The sequence below is a fragment of the Vombatus ursinus genome, unplaced genomic scaffold (genome assembly GCF_900497805.2).
Source record: "Vombatus ursinus unplaced genomic scaffold, bare-nosed wombat genome assembly UNPS02014813.1, whole genome shotgun sequence".
NCBI lineage: Eukaryota > Metazoa > Chordata > Mammalia > Diprotodontia > Vombatidae > Vombatus > Vombatus ursinus.
The window spans coordinates 35,819,878-35,825,813 of NW_020954591.1; positions in this window are offsets into that span (position 1 = coordinate 35,819,878).

The window sequence follows — 5,936 nt, forward strand, 5'->3', positions numbered from 1 at the left end:
TTCTTTCTTTCTTTCTTTCTTTCTTTCTTTCTTTCTTTCTTTCTTTCTTACTTACTTTCTTTTGTGAGGTAATCAGGGTTAAGTGATTTGCCCAGGGACATTCAGCTAGCACATGTCAAATGTCCAGTTAGCTTCTTGAATACAAGGATCATATGTGTTTTCTTTTTTGCCTTTCTACAGAGACCTGTAAATGAGCACTCAAATAATACTATTGAATTCCTGGTTTGTTTTTTGAGAATGAATACTGAAGTATTGAAGCTTATGTATCATGTCTCCATTCCTGCAACCTAGAATTTCCCTACACAGAGTTCCAAAAGGCTTAGAAGGATGCTAGATACCTAAATGTACAATGCAGGTACCTTAGAAAGACAATCTCTTCTAGTGCCTTATATTTCTCTAGGATCATAGCATCCCCAAATTCCTTGTGTTCAGAAAAATGGACAACCCCAGAAAACCAAAGCAATTTCCAAATGATAGTGATCTATTAATGCAAAGAAGGCAACAGAAGTTCCAGGAGAATAGAAGAATATTTTAGAATCTCAGCTTTGAAAGGGACCGCAGAGGCCATCTAATTTAACCCACATCAGAACAAGAATCCCTTCTATAGTATGCCCCATAAAAAGTCATCTGAACTTTGCTAATCTGCCAACATTGCCCCTATACTCAAATGCAAAAATGGATCTTTGATCTTATTTATTTCTATGTTAGCTCCAATTATGCAGATAAGATTTATTCCTGCCTGCCCATCTTGTGTAAATATTGTTCATGTTGTCCCATAAATTCACCACAGGGGTCCACTCAATGAGGTGTGTGTATGGGGGTGGGGGAGGAGTTCTTTCTTTTTCTTGATATAGCAAGGATTCCAATGAAGCACACACTGTCCAACCTTCATTCTCAACCCAATACCACTCCACTTTTTATGATTATACATTTCTTTGGAAATCTCCTTTACTCCAATTTTTTGCAGTTCCTCATTTGTTTTGTATTGCTCTATCATGTGCCTTTCCATTGCACTTTGAGTAATAAACAATTTTAATTCTTCAACAGCTGTAATATTCTATGACTTACAGCCATATGACACTAGTAGAATGTTGTTATTAATCAAAAGAGAATGTTAGAAAATTTCAAAGAAAAGTTTTTTAGAAAACACTCTCACCCAATACCTTTAGAGAAGTGAGAGGTCCATGGATGTGATACATTGCATATATTTTCAGGTTTTTTCAATGTACTGATCAGTTTTACTGATTTTTTTTTCTCTTCTTTCTCTCTTTTTTTCTTTACATGTTATGTGGGAAGGACCTCTGGGAGAGGAGAGTGGGAAGAAAACTAGGAGAAATTCTAGAGATATGAAAAGCAGACTACATCGATACAGTTTATTTTTAAATTTTTTTTCAATCAGCAAAAATTTGCCTTCTCTCCCTCTCACTTCTCCTCCCAATAAGAACAAAAGAAAAAACAAAACCCCTGTTATAAAGATGTATGGTCAAGCAAATGAATTTCTCCATTGATCATTCCCAAAATAGATAGATAGATAGATAGATTAGATAGATAGATAGATAGATAGATAGATAGATAGATAGAGAGATAGAGAGAGAGAGAAAGAGAGAGAGAGAGATAGAAAGAGAGAGAGAGATATGTCTCATTCTGGACTGAGTCCTTCACTTCTGTATTAGAAGATAAATAGCCAGATTTATCATTAGTCCTCTGGAATTACTTTGATCAGAATTCCTAATTCTTTCAAAGTTGTTTGTCTTTACCATATTGTTGACTTCATATAAATTATTCTACTGGTTCTGTTCACTTCACTCTGCATCAGTGAATGTAAGTTTTTCCAGGTTTTTCTGAAACCATCTCCATAATTTCTCACAGTACAATAGTATTTCATCACATTTATATACCATAACTTGTTCAGCCACTTACCAATTAATGAGCACCCCTATAATTCCTATTTCTTTGCCACCTGAAAAAGAGCTATAAATATATGTACACATCCTTACTTAGACTTTGTTTTACTTAGGACTAATCCCTTCCTTAACCTACTTTCTCTCTAAATCTCTTTTCTTGTCTTTTTCTCCTATTTCCCTGTGAGTGAAATGTATTTCTGTACTCAGCTGCATGTGTATGAATATATATTCTTCCCTCCTTTGACCAGTTTAAATGAGAATGAGGTTCAAGTGTCAACCACTCCCCTCCTTGCTTGTAAAGATGTCTACATGTGCACCCTGATTATGAGATAATTTCTGCCAACTTTCCTTTTATTTCTCCCCAGTATATTCTTCTTCCCCATTTTCTATGCTTCTTAGTCAAACCATTCCTAGGACTTATCTAATTAGACTCACTCTGTGACCTCTGATGATAATAGAATTCAGAGGGGATATATATATCATCTCCTCATATTAGAATGTAAGTAGTTTATCCTTGTTTAATCCTTAATCGTTGTTTGTTAGTGTTTGCACTTTTATGTTTCTCAACTCCTGTGTTTAAACTTGAAAGCTTCTACACGGCTCTGATCTTTTTTATCAGGAAGGCTTGTAAGTCCTCCATTTCATTAAAGATCTATTTTTCCCCCTGTAGGATTATACTCAGTTTTTCTGGGTACATTATTTTTTGTTGTAAGGCTACATTTTTGCTTCTGGAATATCATATTCCAGGCTAACCTGTCCTTTATAATGATGGGTGCTATATCATGTGTGATCTTGATTGTGGCTCTGTGGCATTTTAATTCTTTATTTATGGGTGCTTTTAGTATTTTTTCTTTAACCTAGAAGCTCTGGATTTTGGTTACAGTGCTCCTGGAAGTTTTTATTTTAGGGTTTCTTTTAGGAGACAACTATTAGATTCTTTCTATTTCTACTTTACCCTCTGGTTCTAAGAGATCTAGGTAGTTTCCTTATACTATTTCCCAAAATAGTAAAAGGCTCTTTTTTTCATGATGTTATTCAGGTGGTCTAAAGGTTCTTAAATTTTTTTCTCCTCAACCTATTTTCCAGGTCATTTGTTTTAATTTTGGGAGAGCTTATATTTTCTTCTATTTTTTTCAATCTTTTGACTTTGTTTTAATATTTCTTGTTGTTTCATGGGGTCATTGGCTTTAATTTGATCTATTCTAAGTTTCAGGGAGTTTTTTTTTCCTCAGGCAAGGTTTTCTACCTCTTGTGCCCTTCCCAATTCTTTCTTTAGTAGCTCTCATTTCTTTCCCAATCTTTTCTTCTAGTGCTCTCATTTCATTTATAAAACCTTTAAAAAAAAAACTTTTTTAAAAACTCTTGCTTCATCTCTTTCAGGAATTCTAGTTGAATTTGTGCTCACACTGATTTTCTTTGAGGTTCTACTTATAGATGTTTTATTCATGTTCTTCTTCTTCAGAACTTTCCTTTATGTATACTTAGTCTAATTCAGTGACTTTTCTCATTTTTGATCTTAGTGGCATTCCTACCTCTTCTCTAAATCTGGGACTGTGATGTTAGAATCCAAGAGTGGTAGCACCATTAAAATGGCAAAAGGAGTTTGTTACTTTAAAAATTCTTTGAAGATCTTTATCATTTTTCTTCTTTTTATTGTTCTTCCATTTTCATCTCTAAATATCCTTGGGCCTTTGTTTAATTGAGTCTGTAAAGCTTTCTTTAAATTGATTTTACCCTCCACAATTTTGCCCTGTTCTATGAAGTGATTGCAGTCTGTCCATGATCTTTCCATGATCTATAAAATTTTACAAATGGATGTGATATTCTAAACTGATTGGTTCCCATATCCCTGCATGTGACAAGTAAGATAAATATTTGCTGTTAAAGGTGCTTTTTAGTATATTTTGGTCCCCTTTGTTATGGCAATTTATTTATATCTTTAAAATCTCTGTATGAAATTATTGCAGTGGTATATAGGTCTTTTCTTTTTTGCATATCCTATTTTCATCATCAATAACTCATTTAAATAGATCAAGATGAAGTTATTTTAATTGCACACCATATCTTTCTCTCATTTTTATTCCATTTCTGTACTAATTTTGATATTTACTCTTAACAGGTCAATGGGCTGATTACACATAGGAGCTTGCACAAGTCTGAGAGACGTTTTGTATTTTTCTTTTTTTCGTGAGTTGCTATGGCCCAAGAATTAATCACCAAAGCAAGCCCGCTGGTGATGAACTTCTGTGTACTTAGCTAGGCTGAACCTCAGAAAGTCTGCTGTCAATACTGTATTAAGCGTCTCTCCGGCTTTGGTCTCATACTCCACCAATATAGCTTTTGAGAATCTAGGGCCACGTCCACCCAAAATAGGCACTTGATGGAGAATTAATCTATGCTAGAGAAGTTTTAGCACAAATGCAGAACTCCTAAAAATCAATTCATGCTTCAAATGTTCAAAAGAAATGAAAATTAATTATATGGTTCAAAATAAATCTCTTTGGATACTATTCCCAGAAGTCTGAAAACTCCAAGCCACAAGGCTGAGGCAGCCTGGCTCAAATCAGCATTCTCTTAGTAGCAAAACACATCATGCCTGCAGTAAAAGGGGAGAAGAAGAGAGAAAGAGAAGATAGATCTGTCTTTATGTTCTGTGTACAGCAAAGATCACATTTTTGCATCGAATGTTGGGTTCTGAATCAGAGATCACAACCCTTCCCTTATTTATGATCATTTGCTACTATTCAGATACTTTGGAGTCTGGGAGGTAGGATTGAAATCCCTGCACGTCCATCCGTGTACCAACCCCCTCCTGCCTTCAAGTTAGCAGAGACTAGAGATATCCTGCCTTATGGTTTACAGAAAATCATGTCTCTAATGCAACCACAACATTCAAAAAACGCCTACTTGCAATCTCTGTTTTGTGCAGGCTATTCGCCACCCTCACCCCTAGGCAGCTAGAATGTAACAAGTTATCTATCAGCTGCTCAGGTTATCTAACAGGCACATTGCCATTATTAAAAAAAAAAAATGCAATTAAAATAGGATGCAACTTCCTCAATCTACAATTGTCTTGAGTAGCAGAGGGTTTAAGTGTGGGGAGCAAGAGAAGAATTGGTCACAGTAATGATGCCCTATGGCAGAAAGGTATGGAACTCAGTGTTGGAGAGATAGATGCCAGCTTGGGCATCCTTGTTGAGGCTAGTTGTTGGCTCTGCCCATCCTGATTCACAAGCAATGAGTTACCTTTAGCCAGAGGAGGCTGAGTTCCCTACATAGGACAGGACAACCATAACCAAGGAAAGCTGTTTTCTCCTGAGGGCATCCAGATTACTGAGTCCATTCCCAATGCTGTGAATTATAGTAATTGTTGTAAATTGCTACCACTACCAGGACACTATTCTTATTCTTGCTCTGACTTAATTTTAAAAACAGCATAAAGGTATTCTGTCTGAAGGCAAGAGGATATACAAAATGACTTTTGAGTGGAGGTCCCCAGCAGCCTGTGATTCTATAATAGAAGAGATAATCAAATAGGAGAGGAAGAAAAAAAATGATAATTGGACATTTTTCAACTGCTTTCCTTTGGAATTGAAGGGGAGATTTCATTTCTTCATTAGTTACTTGCTTCCCTAAATACAGGCTGCGCAGGAACTCCACCCCCTTCTCTGTTCAGAGCCCATTGGAGGCACTTCCCAGGCATGGTCAGCCCCCACCCCCTTAAAAACAAGGAAAGTGGAGTGGTGACTGCCTAAGACCGGGACATAGAGTCCAATTTCTTTGTGTACTCCTACCCAGTCCCCTGAGTTAGTCTCAGCTTCAAATTCCCACCTGGAAAATTAGCCCTTGGCACATCGTCTTCCTATTCAGCACAGGTGAGTCTGGAAGCACCTAGCGTTTGTGCTTTGCATCTTGCTTGGACCTGTCAAGTGGCTTTTCAGCAGCTACCAATTCCACCTTTTGGAAACTGAGGATGTAGGGCTCAGGAAACCAGAAAATGTCAGTTCTGAGTGAGAGAAAAGAGCAAGCTGG